At 35.0% G+C, this 19,325-nt stretch overlaps 1 pseudogene; it reads right to left on the reverse strand.

Annotated features, from left to right (window-relative positions):
* Positions 1–5,075: 5,075 nt before the first annotated feature.
* LOC124091824 (keratin, type I cytoskeletal 18-like) lies at positions 5,076–17,541 on the reverse strand (annotated as a pseudogene).
* Between the last annotated feature and the right edge of the window lie 1,784 nt (positions 17,542–19,325).

Here is a 19,325-nt window from a genome sequence, read left to right on the forward strand (position 1 = left end):
ATAAATCTAATGTTAACTTTGATCATATCTAATAACCAACATTGTACATTCAACCCATTGGAATGTATTTCTTCTAGTGGTTTAAAGCATTAATTGAAATAACTTTCTCTACCTTTGTTTTCCTAGCTCTGGTTTATACTTACTCTTCTTACCACTATTCTCCTTCTTACAGTGTCTGCTACTACTTCAAATCCTACCAGCCATTTTATTGTTCTTTTCTACCTTGGACTATATTATTGTTTTCTATTTTTCTTTTATATTTTTTCTTTCTTTTTTTTTCTCTTTTGCCCAATCTTGCTCTTTTCCTCCTTTCATCCTCCGTATAATGTTGTAGCAATTTTACTATTTTTAAAAACAAATTTTTGACTTATTCCAGAACTTCACTATAAGCTTTTACTTGGACTAGAGGAATTGTGGAGAACAACATCAATAAGTTTTTCACTTTTCATAAAGTTAATTAGTATGTGTCTAGACTCTGAAATGATTGTAGTAAATAGGGTTCAGTGGGGCTTCTTTCAAAGTGGTGTTAATACTGGAATCAGCAGAGGCCACACATTGAGTTAAAGTATTGATATTCACTCAATACAGGACTCTTCAAAGGAGCTCATGAACTCGTCCTTTGCTTAAAAGAAGTGGCAACCATCCATATATATGGGTAGACATACAAACAATATGAAAAATCAAGGGAACAAACAACACCAAACAACCCATAACACTTCAATAACTGACTCCATCAACATTGTAGTGGCTGAAATGTCAAAGAACGAATTTATAAAACTTATAGTTAAAATTTTCAGTGATCTAAAAGAAAATGTAAGTAGTGAAATTAGAAATACAAGAGTGAAAGATCACTAAATAAAGGGATAGAGATTCTCAAAACAAATCAAATTAAAAATGCAATGTAAAGCATCACCAACAGATAAGAACACTTTGAAAACAGATTTTCAGGCCTTGAAGACAAAACAAATAATCTTAAAAATAAAGTTTATCATAAAGAAAAGATATTAACAGACCATAACCAGACTGTTCAAAAACTCTGGAATAACATCAAGAGACTGAATTTAAGAATCACTGGAGTAGATGAAAGCTCTGAAATAGAAAATGAAGGATGCATAATATTTTCAAAAAATAACATTAGAAAATTTTCCAAATCTTAGGACTGAGATGGAATTTCAAATACAATGTCCATAGAGAACTCAAAATAGAGAGAATCAGAATAGGTCTTCTCCAAGACACTGAGTAACATGCCTAATATATAGCATAAGAATAGGATTTTTAAAACTGCAAGAGAAAATGACTGGTCACATTTGGATGTAAACCAATTTGGATTTCAACTGGTTTCTAAACCGAAACCCTAAAAGCTAGGAGAGCTTGGAATAATATATGCCACACTATGAAAGAAAATGTGTACAAACCAGATTACTACACCCAGCAAAATTATCCTCAGAATTTAAGATGAAATATAAACCTTCCATAAAAAATAAACAGAAACTAAAATAATTTATACCCTTAAAACCTGCATTACAGAACATACTCAATGAAATATTTCATGAGAAGAAATAAAAAATAAAAATGAAAACTAGCATAGGAATGTATTTTAGTAGAAGAATAGTCAATTAAAGGAGAGTCAGGTCTGAATTAAATATTGCAAATAAATAAACATGGCTGGAAATAAAAATCATCTTTATATAATAATAACATTGAATGTAAAAGGTCTAAACTTTTCAATCAGAGATATAGATTGGCAAATTGGATTAAAGCACAAGACCCAACAATGCATTTTTTGAAAGAGACACACCTTAGGAACACATCCACAGGCCAAAGATGAATGAATGGGAAAAGTTATGCAATTCAATGCAAATAAACAAGCAGAAATAGCTATTCTCATATCAGAGTAAATTTTAGGTCAAAATTAATCAGAAGAGAAAAAGTCAGTCACTTCCTACTGATTAAGGTAATCTTCTAGTAAGATATAATATTTGAAAATATTTATGGCCCAAACAATGGTGCATATACCTATATTATACAAATCCTTGTCAATATTAAGAATCAAATATACCATGATACATTAATACTGAGTTATTTAAACATACCTCTCTCACCATTATATAGATCATCCAGATGTAAACTAAGTAAAAATTCTTCAGAACTAAAGAATACTATTAATCAAATGATATAATAGACATTATTTTATTTACTAATAGACATCTATAGAATATTTCATCCATCAAAGACTGAATTCACTTTCTTCTCAGCAACACATCAAACATTTTCTAAAATAGATCATCTTTTAGGTCACAGAAAAAATATTAACAAATACAAAAAAATATAGAGATAATTTCTTACATCCTATCAGATCAAAATGGAATGAAATTAGAAGCCAATGACAAGATAAAAAACAGAAACCACTCTAACACCTGGAGATTACATAACACATTTTTGAATGACTAATAACAGAAAAAAAATAGGAGAGAAATAAAAATATTCTTAGAAAGACATGAGAATAGTGAAAAAACATATCAAAATCTCTGGGACAGTATGAAGGCAATTCTAAGAGGACAGTTTATAGCACTGAGTTTATATGTTAAAAAACTGGCAAGATACTAGCTGGAAATTCTGGCACATGCATGTAATACTAGTGACTCAGAAAATTAGACAGGAGGATCACAGGTTTAAGACTAGTCTCAGCAACTTAGTGAGACCATCAGCAATTTAGTGAGATCCAGTTTCAAAAAATTTAAAAAAGGTCTGAGGACGTAGTTCAGTGGTAATGTGCCTCGAGAGTAAATCCCTAGTACCAAAAAAGAAAAAAAAAATAATAGATACCAAATAATAAATACTTAATCTAGTATTACACTATTACACCTTAAGGACCCAGAAAGACAAGAAAAAACTAACACTAAAATCAGTAGAAGACAAAAAATTATTAAAATGAGAGCTTAAATCAATGAAATTAAGAATAAAAATAAATGCAAGATCAGTGAAAAAAAGAGTTGGCTTTCTGAAAGGATAAACCCTTAGCCAAACTAACTGAAAGAAAGAGAAGACACAAATTGACAATATTAGAAATGAGAAAGAAAATATAACTACAGAAACTACTGAAATTCATAGGATCCGCAGAAACTACTTTGAAAATTTATACTCTAATAAGCTAGAAAATCATGAAGATATTGACAAATTCATAGATACATATGACCTACCCAAATTGAACCATGAGGATATAGGAGACTTAACAGATCAATATCATGTAACATAATTGAAGCAGCTATCAAAATCTTTCCAACAAAGAAAACCCCAGGACTGGATGAATTGTCAGCAGAGTTCTACCAGACCTTTAAAGAAGAACTAATACAATCCTTCTCAAATTATTCCATAAAATAGAAAAGATGAAAAGACTGTGAAATACTTTTTATGAGGCCAATATCACCCAGATAATAAAACCAGACACAACAAGGAAAGAAAACGTGAGGCCAATATCATTGAAGAACATAGATGCAAAATTTCTTAATAAATATTGGCAAACTGCATAGAAAAACACATTAAAGAGATAGTGTGCTATGATCACGTGGGTTTCATCCTAGGGATACAAGATTGGTTCCACATATGGAAGTCAATAAATGTAATTCACCAAATCAATAGAGTTAAGGATAAGAATCATGTGATTATCTCAAGAGATGCAGGAAAAACACTCAACAAATACAGCACCTATTCATGTTTAAAACACAGAGAAACTAAGAATAGAAGAAACTTACCTCAACATTTGAAACACTATATATGACCCACACATGATAATAAATGGAGAGAAATTTCAAGCATTTCCTGTAAAATCAGGAACAAGACAAATATGTCTACTCTCACTACTACTAGTTAACATAGACCTTGAAACTAGCCAGAGCAATCAGGTGAGAGTAGTAAATTAAAGGGAAAGACCTCAAATTATCTGTTTGCTGATGACATGATTCTACATTTAGAAGACCCAAAATATTCCACCATAAGACTTCTAGAGCCATTAGACAAATTTAGTAAAATAGCAGGAAACAAGATTAAATACATAAATCAGTTGCTTTCATATACTCTAATGATGAATTTGCTGAAAAATAAATTAGAAAACTACCCCATTTGCAATAATTTTAAAAAATTAAAATACTTGGGAATCAATCTAGCAAAAAAGGTGAAGCACTTCTACAATGAAAACTATAAAATTGAAGAACACCTTAGAAGATGGAAAGACCTCCCAGGTTCTTGGATAGTCAGAATTAATATTGACAAAATTGCCATACCACTAAAAGCATTGTGCAGATTCAGTGAAATCCTCAAAGTATGAGTGACATTCTTCACAGAACTAAAAAAAAATAGTTTGAAAATTCATTCATAAAAATAATAACTAAAGCAATACTGAACAAAAAGAATAATGCTGGAGGCATCACAATAACAGACCTCAAATTATATTAGAATTATGTTAGCAAACCAATGTGGTATTGGTACCAAAACAGACATGAAGACTAATGGAATAGAATAGAAGACACAGTTGCTATTAGACAAAGTTGCTAAAAACATGCATTGGAGAAAATTTAGGCTTTTTTTAACAAATAGAGCTGGGAAAAGTGGATATCTATAATTAGAAAAATAAAATGTGACCCCTCTCTCTCACCCTGCACAAAGTCAGCTCAAAGAGGATCAACACCTAGGAATTAGACCAGAAACTCTACAACTGCTAGAATAAAATGTTGGTCCAAACTTGGATATGTTGTCATAGGAACTGGATTCCTTAACAAGACTCCTAAAGCTCAAGAAATAAAATAGAAAATCAACAAGTGGGATGGCATGAAATTCAAATGCTTCTGCGTAACAAAGACAAGTAAGAATGTGAACAGAGAGCCTACCAAATGGAAGAAGATCTTTGCAATCTGCTTCTCTGGGCACTGATGTTCAGAATATTAAAAGAACTATAAAAATTAAATATTAAAAAATTATAAAGGGGATAAAAAACTAAACAGACACCTTATTTTTATGTCTAATGATTTCTGAACCTTTATTGGTCCCTTGTTCCCTGAGGGTCCCCTGCTCCTGCTGCCTCAGTGCCTCAGCACTAGGGTATCATTGGTCTCAGACACTATTTTGCCATCCACAATCCTGCTGGTGGTGGTCTTTTGGATGGTTTGCGCTGAGTTGCTGCTGTCCAGGGCATCATTGAGATTGAAGTCCTCTCTGTCTTCCAACAGGTGGCGGTAAGAGGTGAGCTCAGCCTCCAGTTTGGCCCTGATGTTCAGCAGGGCCTCATAGTCCTAGGCCTGGAGCTGCCCCTCTGCCTGGGTCTGTGCAGCTGTGATTCCAGGTGCAACAGGACCCCATGGAACTTCTCCATCTGCATGGTGTAGCAGGCCTCCACTTCCTTCAGACTGTTCTCAAAGCTGATCTTCAGATTTCTCATCAAGTCCAGGTTAATTTCCATGGACTGGACTGTGCATCTCAGCTCTGTGAGTATCATCTCAGCAGCTTCCATCTTGGCTGGGTGCAAGGTGCCCACTGTGGTGTTCTCCTCATTTGCTGGGACCAGTACTTGTCCAGGTTCTTTCGGTTTTTCAGAGCCAGCTCATCATACTGGGCCCAGATGTCTGCCAGGATCTTGCTGAGGTCCTAAGATTTGGGGGCATCTACCTGCACTGTCAACCCAGAGCTGGCAATCTGGGCTTGAAGGCCTTTGAATTCCTCCTCTTGGTTCTTCATGAAGAGCAGTTCCTCCTGGGGGAGGAGAGGGTGGAGGGTGGAGGAGAGATAGGTACTGGGAATTGAACTCAGGGCACTCGGCCACTGAGCCACATCCCCAGCCCTATTTTGTATTTTATTTAGAGACAGGGTCTCACTGAGTTGCTTAGCACCTTGCTTTTGCTGAGGCTGGTCTTCCCGAAACACTGGGATTACAAGCCTGCCCCGTGGCACCCGACATGCAGCTCCTCCTTGAGAGTCTCAATTTCCATCTCTAGCTGCAACCAAGTGATATTGGTGTCATCAATGACCTTGCGGAGCCCATGGATGTTGCTCTTCACAGACTGGCATATGGCCAGTTCTGTCTCATACTTGACTCTAAAGTCATCAGCAGCAAGATGAGCATTATCTGCAGAACGATGCGGGTGTTGTCTACAGAATTTACAAAGATCTGAGCTGTCAGTTCCTCCATGGTCTTGAACTAATGACCCCAGTGCTGATCTGGGGTCCTTTCTTCTCCAGATGTTCTCGGATTTTGCCCTCCAGCCTCTCATTATCAGCCTCCAGTCCCCTCACTCTGTCCAGGTAGGAATCCAGATGATCTTTCAGGTCTTGCATGGTCTTCTAGCTCTGTCTGCTTCCCATTCCTGCCAGACGGTCAGCCATCCATGTCGTCGGGAGCTGGTGGAGCTCCGACATCTGGAAGCCTGAGCCTCTGGCACCTGCATATATGCTGGCCGTGCTGTTGGTGGCTGGGACCCAGTGGCTGGGTGACTGGATGGACCCCAGGGACAGATAGTTGGTGGAAAAGGTGGTGGAGTGGGTGGTGAAGCTCACTGCTATCCAGTAGGAAAGTGAGAAACCAGGACTCAGGTTCCTGCCCTAAACAGACACTTCCTAAAAAAAAAAAATACAAATGGCTCATAAATATATGAGAAGTATCTACTATCTCTAGAAATTAGATAAATGAAAATCAAAACTACATTGAGGTTTCATCTCCTATCAGAAGGGCAATTATCAAGAATATAAATAATAGTAAGTATTGGAAAGAATGTGAGGAAAAAGGTACACTCATACATTGGTGGTGGGACTGCAAATTAATGCAAGTACTCTGAAAAGCAGAGCGGAGAGTCCTCAAAAAACTAGGAATAGAACCACCTAATGGATCCAGCTATCCCACTCCTCAGTACATAGCCACAGAGTCTAATAAGGGGATGCAGCCAAATCAATATTTATAGAAGCACTATTCACAATAGCCAAGCTATGGAACCAACCTAGGTGCTTTTCAACAGATGAATATATAAAGAAAATATGGTATATTTATTTACACAATGGAGTTACTCAGCCATAAGGAAGAATGAAATTATGGCATTTGCCTATAAATGGATAGAACTGGAGAGTACCATACTAAGTGAAATAAGCCAGACCCAAAAGTCAAAGGTCAAATGTTTTCTTTGATATGTGGAAGTTAGTCCAAAATAAGGACCAGGGTAGAGGTGGAAGGGGAGGAGTTGAAGTCCACCAAAATATAAGAAAGATCAGTGGAGTAGGGGAAGATGATTGACTGGGAGGCAGGAGGGATGGAATAAAGCAAGAACAGTAGGATGAATATGATTTAACTTTCCTATGTACATATATAAATATGACACAGTGAATCTCACTATTATGTATAGTCATAAGACATTAATTATTTTAAGAAAATACAAGAACAGAAAAATCAGTGGAGTAGAACAAAGGAAATAGTGGGAGGCAAGAGGGAAGAGAAAGGAGAAGTACTAGGAACTGAATTAGAGTAAATTATATTTCATGCTTTTATAATTATGTCAAAATGAATCTTAATGTTACATATAACTAAAAAGAACTGATTGAAAATGAAAAGCATAGGCCAGAGTTGTGGATCAGTGGTAGAGCACTTGCCTAGCACATGTGAGGAGTTGGATTCAATCCTCAGCACCACATAAAAATACATAAATAAATAAAAGTATTGTGTCCATCTACAACTAAAAACATATTTTGAAAAGCATTTTAAAAAATAAAACCACAACTTGACTTTTCCTCATTCAAATTCCTCAAATGCCTGTAGCCCTTCCAAAGTTGGCCAGTTGATGTGGATCTATAATGGACGTTTAGTTCAGTAAGGAAAAACAAGGCAATCTTAACTGACTATGATTAAATTATCTTATTTAACAAATTTTCTAAAAGCACATAATCATGTGAACAAAGTATTAGTATATATCAAGGTATGAAAGAAGGCATTTCAAGCTCTATGGTAAATCTTCTTTTAACTGTACCTTGCAATAAGATTTAATAAGCTTTAGAAGCTATCCTTACATTTTGCTATTTGTCTTCAAGAGTGTCTGTATTACTCTTGGCACTCTGCATTTCTATGGAAATTTAGATTCAACTTGCCTTGTCCAGAGATACATATATGGCCTTGGACTGAGATTACATTGAATCTATAAGTCAGTGTTAGGAGAACAATATTAAATCTTCCAATCCATGTGTATATCTTCATTTACTGTTAATTTTTTTTCTCTATTAAATGTGCATGAATTCTTATAGAGAGGTGTTAGACATATTTTCCTCATTTCATTACTTTGGGATATATATATTAGTGTATGATATTTTTAAAATAATTTAATTTCCTAATATTTGTTGCTGGTATAGAAATATGCAGTTATGTGTATGAAGCCATTTTGCTAAATTCTATTAAAACTGGAAATTTATCTGTATATTCAACTGAATTCTTTCAAAATTATATACTTTGTTTAAAAACAACATTTCCCTTCTTATTCTTATATTTACATTATTCACAATAACATGTATATAATAACATATGTATATATAATAATGCTTTTATATATATATATATATATATATATATATATATATATATATATATATTTGTTTGTTTGTGTCTTATTGCAGTTGCTTAGCTCCTTAGTACCCAGAAGAAAGGAAGTGCCAGTAATGAAATTATTGTATTTTTCTCAAAATATACTATTAAGTACAATGTTTCCTATAGAATTTTTCTTGGAGACATTCATTTTGACTTGAAGAAATTATTTTTTCCTATTTTTAAATTGTGAATTAATGAATATTGAATTTTGTCAAATGCTTTTCCTGCAACTGTTGAAATATATTATAATTTTCCTCCTCTAAGGTCTTAATATGGGAAATTATTTTGATTGATTTTTGAACATCAAACTAATCTTTAGCTCCTGGGATTAGCTCAATTTAATCATGTGCATTATTCTTTTTAAATATTTTCATGTTTTGATAGTTTTTGTAAAGGATTTTTTGCAGTCTGTGTTTATTGGTGAGATTGGTCTATACAATTTTGTTTCCCTGTATATATATATATATATATATATATATATATATATATATATATATATATATATATATATATTAGGTGAGTGCTCTACCGCTGAGCCACAACCCCAGCCCTCTGTGGTTTTATAATCAATGTTATATCATTCTCATAAAATGTCTTGGGGAGTCTATAATCTTTACTACTTAGAAAAGTTTTAGCAAGATTCATGTTATTTCTTTAAGTGTTTGGGAAATCTCACTGACAAAGCCATTTGGCTCAGAGTTTTCTATGTGGAAATATTTTTTATTTGCTATTTAAAAATAGTTGTAGATAAATTATTCAGGTTTGATTTCTCATAACAGGTTTAGTAAGTTATATTGTACTTTTAATAGGACCAACTTTTGAATCCTCTGATTCTCACTGTTGTGATGGCTTCTATTTCATGACTTGCATTTCTGTGGCTTAATTTGGTCAGGACTTCTTGAGAAGGCTGTTTTCTTCACCTATTTTCAGCATTATTCTTTTCTAATAAGTGTATTTTTAATAAAAATATACATAATTTTTGCAAACATCTAATAAGGGGTTAGTATTTAAAATAAATAAGAAACACAGACAACTCAATAGCAAGCAAACAAATAACTCAATTTAAAAATGGACAAAGGACCAGAATAGCATTTCTCAAAAGAAGGCATACAAATCACTGACCAGTATATGAAAAAAAAATGTTCCACATTACTAATCATGAGAGAAATGCAAATTAAAACCATAGTGAAATATTATCCTCTTAGAATGGTCCTTATAAGCAAGGTGAGAGCTAAAAAGTGCTGGTTAGAATATGGGAAAATGGAAACACTTGCACACTGTGGATGGAAATGTGAATTAATGCAACCATTATGGAAAATAGTATGGAAGTCCTTCAAGAAACTAAAAATAAAACTGCCATGTGATCTAGTAGGTCCACTACTGGTTATATGTCAAATAAAATTAAGTTAATAGGCTAAAGAGATATCTACACTATCATGTTCGTTGCAGCACTATTCACAATAGATAAGAAACAGAATGAACAAAAGTGTCCATCAATGGAGGAATAAAGAAGATATAGTATGCACAATGGAATACTATTCAGTATTGAAAATGTAGAAATCCTGTCATTGATAACATGGATGCACCTGAAGGACATTACATTAAGGGAAATAAGCCAGGCACTGAAATGAAAATGTTCTGTGATTTCACTGATATGTGGAAGCTTAAATAATTGAACTTAAATTAAATCTACTCCATAGAGTAGAAAAATAGAGTAGAATGGGAGCTGGGGATTTTAGTTAAATGATAGGAAATTTCAATTAGAAGGAATAAATTCAAAAAATCTCTTGTGCAATGCAGTGACTATAGTTAAAAATAATGTATTTTATTCTTGAATGTCACCAAGCCAGTATTTTTCAAGTATTCTCACCACACAAACTATTATAAATATATGAGGTAATAAACATTAGTTTCATTTAACAGTTCCATAAGATTACATATTTCAAAACATATTGTACATGATAAATACATACAATAAAAGAAAATGCATCTTAAAGTGTTCTCCAGGGAATGATTTAACAGCATATCCTATGTTTTGTAATGTTCTATTTTCATTATCATCCATTTGAAAGCATTGTCTAATCCATTATAGTGTTTTATTTTAGCCATATACTATTTAAGGATTATTTCTTAGTTTCCAAACATGTATATTTCCTAGTTTTATGATGCTTTCTATTTCTAACATAATCACTTTGTGATAAAAGAAAATACAACTTAGGATATTTTCATTAATTAAACATATTAAGCCATGTTTTATGAGCAATATATGCTCAACTTTTCTAAGTTTCAGTAAATGCTTGAAGAAACTGAATCCTGCAGTTAGTTTTATGAACAAAAAATAATGGACTATCAAATATATCCTCATGTCATATAATACTACCAAAGATGGGAAAAAAAAACTATTCTAAGTCTTTCTTATTTTTACTGTGCTATGTTCCTACAGTCCTTTAAAGAAGCTGTGGATGAGATGAGAAAGGAGCCAATTGTGTCGACGTATCGTTTTTTCAAATTTTCTCAGCAGAGAGGCTCACAGCCCTGTAGTTATGTCCGATTTATGTTTTATTTTTTTCCCATGAGCCAATAGACAGTTTATTTTTAGAATGTCAAATGTCAGTAAATAATGCATCTGGGAAAGAAAAGTTTCTTGTTAGTAACACACACCAATTAATCCATAATGAACAACTCTAAATTTGATGCTGTTCCTCAGGAAGGCATCTCAAAGGGTAGTGTTTGATTTTATACTTAACCTGGGCATTCACTTTTAGTTTAACACTATTGCAAATAGCATGTTTTACTTTCCACCTGATATTCTAAGAATCTTTCAGAGGAAAATTCATTTCATTTTATATTGATAACATTTCAAGAACACAGTGGTGTCAAAACAGTGAGAATGTTGTATTAGAGAAAAGCCCAGAAAATCAGATCACCCTCCAACGTTGAATTTTCAAGGAATTCATAGAACTAGAAGTACATGAAACACATGACCCTCATTGATGTCCAGCTCAAAATATAGTGATAGAACAAGGTTTTCTTTAAATGTTGTTTTAAGTTGTCCACGTTCAGGTAGGAATCCCTGAAGACTGTAGCTTCACTTTTTATTATGCTTCCTATTATTTTGAATGAAAGGTCTTGAACTATATCCACCTAGGCAGGTGGTAGTAATTGAGGGGTGGAGACGGAAAAAAATAAGTGAAAAGAGCTATTCCTATTCCTTCCTTTTGTGGCTGTATGACCTTGAATAAGGGATTTAACCTCTTTTGCCTCAGTTTCTTCTTTTGTACAGAAAATCATACCTACATTGCAAGACTATTATTCATTTACATGTGAGCATTCCTATATATAACTACCCAATACATTTGGCTCATTCTATGCACAGAGCTTTGAAGGTCAATTATTTCTGTGGTTTCTGGATTAGTATTAAATTTTAGAGGAAGCCAAGCCTGTGACATAAGGGAAGGACTTACAAGTATTAAGAGGCAAATGGATCTGAGCTTTTAAAACAGCCAAATCTCTCCTGATAGCTGTTTCCCAAAAGCAACAATTTCCATTTAAATCTTCAGAAATACAAGGTGAAGTGCTTTCCAAATGACAAGGTCCACTTCAAGACACTACTTACTATTACATAGACAATATCTGGATAATCAAAATAGCATCCTAAGCCTCCAGTCAAACATCATTCTTTTCTATTGTGGTTCATTTTACTTCTGGTACAGACATTGTGGTGTCATTGGGTGGCCTGGTTCTTTTTACATGTCTTTCACATGGGGAAGATTATTTTCAGATAGGAAAAGCAAAATGCAACTAATTTATTCATAATTGTGTTCTGTTCAACTCAGTGAGGATATTTTTTAGCTTTGTTCTAGAAAAATAAAAATATGGCTCTCTTTGACAGAAGGATTTGAGAATATTGTTCGAATGTCATCCAATCAATCATTGTGTTACTTGGGATGAGCCACTTAAGTTGTCTCTAGCTGACATACTTCTGTAGAAAAACTGATAGAAATGATCAGATTCTTTTCCTCAAGAAAAACAGACAAAAGCAAAGTTAGGACAGTAAATGGTAGCTAATATGTACAGATCAATACCTATGAGCCAAGTACTATTCCAAGCATGTCTTAGGTAATTAATGTTCCATCCTCACATCAACTTTATAGGGAGGCTTATAGAAGTCTCTCCATTTTCTAGTGAGAAAATCGAGGCACAGGAAAGTTACATAATGTGCCTGGAGTCGCAGAACTAGTGAGTAGTAAGTATTCAAACCCAAGTAGTCTATCTCAGGTCCATACAATCATACCTTGTATGGTATGATTTTCCAGTGAAATGACAAATAAAAGGTCTCACCTCCCAAATCAGCATTTAGTGTGTCAACAAAGGTGCCAAACTTGTGGGTGGTGGTTTAGTCATCTTTTCCGCTGCTATGACTAAAGGAACAGACAAGAACAATCTTAAGGAGGAAAAGTTCATTTAGGGGCTCATAGTTTCATAGGTCTCAATCCATAGACAGCTGGCTCCATTCCTCAGGGCCTGAGATGAGGAGGAACATCAGGATGATAGAGTGTGGCAGAGGAAAGCAGCTCAAGACCTGATGATCAGGAAGCAGTGTGATGTGATACTCAACTGGACAGACACAAAATATATACCCCAAAGGCATGCCGCCAATGACCCATCTCCTCCAGCCACACCCTATCCACCTTCAGTTATAACTCAGTTAATCCCTATCAGGGGATTAATTTACTGATTGAATTAAGGCTCTCATAACCCAATCATTTCACCTCTAAGTCATCTCACACACAAGCTTGTGGGAGACACCTCACATCTACACCATAACAGGTGGGAATTACTCTACCAAATGTTTTGTTTCTTTTAAGGTAAGGTATTTTCCTCATGTAAGCAAAGGTGGATATATGGTTGCTTTCGTCTTCAGACAAGAAAATCTAGTTCTCTGGACTTATCATGACCTAAAGAGGCTATGTGCCTTACAATATAACTCCTGTGTGGTCCATCCTTTGAGGTCTAAGGCTGTATTTTGTATGCCTTCTCATAAACTATTTTTTCTATGTCTTGGTTCAGATTGACTTGCCCACATTTCAGCATTACCCACCCACATAGTTAGAATCTTTACAAAGCCAATTCCAGCTGTGCTTCATAATATTCTTGCAGAACTCCCCCTACCACACACACACACACACATAAACACAGCACATCTTGCTTGAGGTTGTTTTATTCAACTGAACACAAAACACTAATTTTTGAAACAAGTCTGCCAGGGCTGCTATCTCACTTGAGTCTCTTTTTCTATTTCATCTCTCATTCTGCTATCAGAGTAATCTCTCCTGAGTATCAGTTGGCTTTATTGATTTTAATTTTCTATCACAGAAACTGAATGGATCACTTTCTTACAAAACTCCTTAATCTCTATTCCCTGATGTCCAACCTTGCCATGCCATCACTGTTTTAAACCCACTTTTCATATGCCTTGCTTCTCTTGCTCAATTTTTCTATAAATACTTCTTGAGCACCCACTATGTACCAGGTTCAGAGGTAGAGGCTGGTCAAGAATGATTTACCATTTGTCAGTTCTTACCAATATTTCCAAAAACTCACACTCACACCTTCATTTCTACTAACATCACCAGAATTCAATGGTCTTTATTAATTTAGATCTATCTCCTCAATTGGGTCATAGCCACTTTAGGCTTTTAACCTCTGTGTCTGTCATCACCCTGAGTAGACGCTAAATAAACAAAAGACCTTAAAAAAAAAAAAGCCCTTAGCCTCATTAAAACTTCAATCTAACCAAGGTCTTCAACCTTTACTTAGAAAGTGATGATAAATTGTTTGGAAACTGATGAATTATTGTTGCCATCTGTGCAGATGTAAGTGAGGAACATGGAGTCACTTTCGCTCTTTAAAAACGGATGGTGTTGATGTGTGTCTGAGGACAGCGGGGGTGGCATACATGGAGAGGAAATGAATGTACTTTTATGTTACACGACCCAGTCCAAATCCTTTGGTTTTCTACCTTAGTATCTTTCCTCCAGTAGAAAACTTTTCTGACATATTGTAGTTCTCATTTTCTGCATTTTCTCAGCACAGATTTGAGTATTCTTTCCGTTAGAATTAGGAATCAACCCAGCTCTCTGGCCCCTGCATTATAACTATAAAATCATACCTTCTAAAATTCTCATTTTATGCTAGCTCAATCCTAGCCTTGTATGCATGTGTTTTTTTTTTTTTTCATTTATTTTATGATTTCTCTAGTCATTTCCAACATATTATCATACTGTAAATACTTTGGCTTACTCATTTAATCAAAAGCCCACTTTGTTCATTTTACTTTGTAATTCAGTCTCAACACATCTTTTGCAGCACAATTGTTATGAATTTTCAATTTTTTTTAATCTATTTTTATATCTGCCACTTCTACAGCGTGGCAAGATTTTTTTCTTAACTTTAAAAACATCATTTCCGAAATAAAGCTGTTCTAAAATCTGGCTTTTTCAGCAAACTGAACACCCACACAATGAAAATGAAATGACAGAAGTTAGAGGTGGAAAAGATGCATAAGGTCACCTTGCCTTTTTTTTTTTTAAGCAAATACAAAGATGTGTGTGCAATAATGTTTGAGTTTACATAACTTCCCATTTAAGCCTAGAGAATGTTGTTGCCCCTCATTATATGTACTCTTATCTATGGGTTTTTCTAGAAACCTATACTTTGCTATAGTTCACATTTTCATTGAAATCAATTTGTATCTGCGTGGTAGAATGGGAGGCTGACTGATTCCAAATTTATTTTGCCTTTTAAAGGATAATAATCACTTTGTATTTTTCTGTTTTTTGGAGTAGTGTTCTTATCTATTGCTTCATAACAAACCAATTCAAACCCTTAATAATTTAAGATAACAGTTATCACTTGTTTTTATTTTGTTGTTACTTGTCAGAGAAAGTAGCTCAGCTCTCTGCAGCTACCATCAGCTGGTGGCTGCTGGAGTCGTCTTAAAGGACATCTCACACACATGGCTCTTCTATGGAAGCTGAGCAGGACTGCCGGCTGGAACACCTGTAGTTGGCTTCTCTAAGTGTCCTGGGATTCCCTCACAGCACCATGGCTTGTTCCCAAGGTAAGTATCCCAAAATAAAGGTGGAACCATAGAGTCCTGTATGTCTCAGCCTCAGAGGTTACATAGCACCACTTTCACCAAACAAAAAAGACCGTGGGGGTGCAAGTGGGATGGCGGTGGGGGTTAAAGGTGAGAAACAGGAGAAGTGGGGAAACAGGTCCCAATTCTAGCAAATTCTGTAAAGAACACATGGGATAAAAGATACTCTTACTGCCATCTTTGGAAAACACAATCTTCTACAATATAATCAGCTCTTTATTAGTTTTAAATGGATAAAAAATTCAAACTTTTAGCCTACATTCCAGTTTCAAACCTATTTTCACACCGAACTACTCATAGGTGCCACTAATAGATCTATCAAACTGCAGAGTCTTTCACATTACTTATTTTGTCTTAATGTTTCCTGATTACGCCTTTAAAGTTGGATGCAACCAGTGAAAAGCAAAAAGAAGAAAAAGACTTGCTAATTCATATTCTGAATGATGGGTCCTAATCGTATCATTCAATGAGTCCACATTATTTATCTACTAGCTATGTGAACTTGAACTTCAGTTGATTTCCCAGGGCTTCAGGATGGTTAAATTATCCCAAATTTTCTTTAAGCTCTAAAGTTCTAGAATTCTGAACTCTTACATTCTCAGGTCTGAAACTCTATTTTCATCTGCTAAATAAACATCATTACCCAGTACCACTAGATAATTATCCAAGTGAATGTGCATGTTTATTTTCTATTTTGAACCCCTTGAAAAACCATGAAATCAATTATTATCACATGCTGCCTCTTCACAAATAAAATGATTATGTTTCTACTTCAAGTTGAGTTTTCCCAAATTATACATATTATTTTTCTTCTCCCTTTTATCCTAGTATTCTAGGATAAAAGGGAGAAGAAGTCTCAAAAATTTCCCATGAAAATATTAATACTATTCCAGCAATATGTCCCCAATAGGCTAGTTGATAACATCTTTCTCTATCAAACACGAACCTCCGCTAACACGATGAAAGAAAAAACCTGGATTCTTTCAGAAGCATGAAACTCACACAGGAAACTATCTGGTAGTGTGTGGGACATTCACAACACAAAACTAAACTAAGGATTTATAAATAAACAGGAAATTCAAATCTCCAAAACGTCTACCCAAGCTGTCTAAATCAGTGTTCCGCAAAAGTGACAAAATAGTGATCAACATACATCCTAGTATTCTTTGTCAGCAACAGCTCATTGTTTTCAGTCTTTCTGAATAAACATTTGATTAAGTATAGATTTCCTCTTTCTCTGTCAGTTCGATTGAGGATTTAATTTACACTTTCCTGCAATTCCTAAGAGATTTTCTCTGTCCTCCAATTAAAATGATTTCCCTCCCCCCTTGTGGTTATCAACAAGATAGTTTTTCTAATCTCACTTTTTTTCCCTCCCAATCAATAAGTCATCCCCCCATCTTTTATACAATGTATTATTCTAACAGCTTTTTCCCCCTAATTTTACTCTAAATCCAAATTACAATTCCAGATCAAATCCTTTGGGAATCCTCTTCTTATATGTTCAGCTCTACTTACAAACACGTGTACTGACATGTGTTAAACACTGCGGGAATATTGTTTATCTTCCTATCATTGTCTTTTGGTAGTTCTAGCACCAGGCTTGATCATGTCTTAGTACTGACTTGTGGGATCCAAACCAAAAATGGCTGAGGAGATCTACAGATCTCCGGAAGCTGCTGATCAAGGCCAAGTGTGCTGCTGGAGTGACACAGGCACTCAGTTGAGAATACTGGCTATGAGGTCTCTCTTCCTTTGCACCACCATGACTCATGCTCTTGAGGGAGAAAGTCAAAAGACTTGCTGGCATTTCTCTCCATCCCATGTGTGTCCACACTCCTTTTAACCACAACATTTCTAAAAGCAGCTTCAGATTTAGGGGACAATAGGGACCCATTACTGAAATCACCACTGTGCTCATCAAAGCCTGTCACACAAATAAGCATTCGGTAAGTGGTTGAACTCAACACCCTATCAGTGAATCCTATTTACTTAATGACCTTATCCAGAAATACGTGGCCAAGAAAAGGAGGAGAAAGTGCAGGGCTGCTCTGACTCCAGGAATCTATCACATACCGCACAGGAAGGCCACCTACCACAGCTGCCACATATTGCACAAGTCCTGCTGCAAAAGGTAGGCCAGATGCCCTTGCAAACCACCGCAGCCCTAAAGCTGCATTTTCCTTGCTAGAAGAGACTACTTACTGAGCAGCTAACCAGAGGAAATGCAGAGTTTCCCCTTTCCTTATTTAGCCCTTAAAGAAAAATGACTGTTTTCAACATATAGGGGAAAAGGTTTAAAAATCATAAAAATCAACTTTCCTCTTTATACTTTTTTTCTTCCATCTCCCAAAATTACTCTATATATAATGACCAATGAGAATACATAGATATAACAGGATTAAAAATTTGTTCTTCAAATGTAAAGAGAATACTCATAGTGTGAGAATCTGTCAAAAAGAAAAACAAACAAACAAACAAAACAAACATGATCTTCCCAAAAAGCATGGTTAAAATAAAAACAGAGGCGGAAAAATAGAAGATATATGCAGCATGTACGGACCCTAATTAAAATTCAAGTCAAAAGTATATTGGAATAGGCCAATAGGTCTGGCTAATGGGTCTCTTCATCTTATCATTAGATGAATAGTGGCAAGAAAATGGAAATGAAAAGGCATTTAGGAGCCTTGAGAAGTAGCTACATTTTAGATAATTGTCTCTTCTTCTATAAAACAATATGCTGCATGGTCAACATGTTTGCCTTGGTGGGAGGAGGATGGGTGGAATTTTAAAATAATTAAAATTGAGTTGTCACTTCATTGTGTCTGATGGGGATAGAACTTTAAAACCAAGATATTGACTTAGGGATGGGGCCCTAGGCTATTGGTAACTTCTTGGTAACCCAAGATGTTTCTGTGCAGCCCACCCTACCTGACCAATGCTGTGAGCTAAATTGATGCTTTGTTCCTTAGAATTTTAGGTCTGCACTTAAGGAGGCAGACAAGGGCTGGCTGTACCTTTGGCCAAACACATACTCACTCACCCACAGACTTGAGTACATACAATCTCTATGTGTGCAGGTGGGATGGGGTAGAGTATAAATTCACACATCACAAGTAGTCATTACAGCACTTCTCTTCTTAGTACTAAGAGCACTTTGTTCAAACTTTAAGATTAAGTAGGGTATGATATTTACTTTTCAAATGTCAACATCGCCTAAGTTTGTATTCTTGGATGGGTTTGAAGATTTCAGTTTTTAAGCTAAAAAAATATCCCTTATCACTAATAGATGGCTCAATAGTCTGTCTTAACATGATGGATGAAAACTTCTTACACAAGACAATTACACTGAAATGATAATTCTGTTCACTCAGAATTCTAATCAATTTGAGAAAATTTTATTAAATAAAACTCCTTAAATAACGTCTAAGTTCTGACCTATGTTTACAAGATGATTTCAGATTAATTTTTAAGACCCAAATGTCCTATTTCATGGTAACACATGTCAGCCTCTTCAGAGGGCCCAATATATAATGGTTAGAGTCTCTAAAAGAAGGC

Source organism: Marmota monax, unplaced genomic scaffold, assembly GCF_021218885.2.
Source record: "Marmota monax isolate L192 unplaced genomic scaffold, Marmota_monax_Labrador192_F-V1.1 WCK01_AAM20220418_F8-fsc00091, whole genome shotgun sequence".
In the NCBI taxonomy this organism is placed as follows: domain Eukaryota; kingdom Metazoa; phylum Chordata; class Mammalia; order Rodentia; family Sciuridae; genus Marmota; species Marmota monax.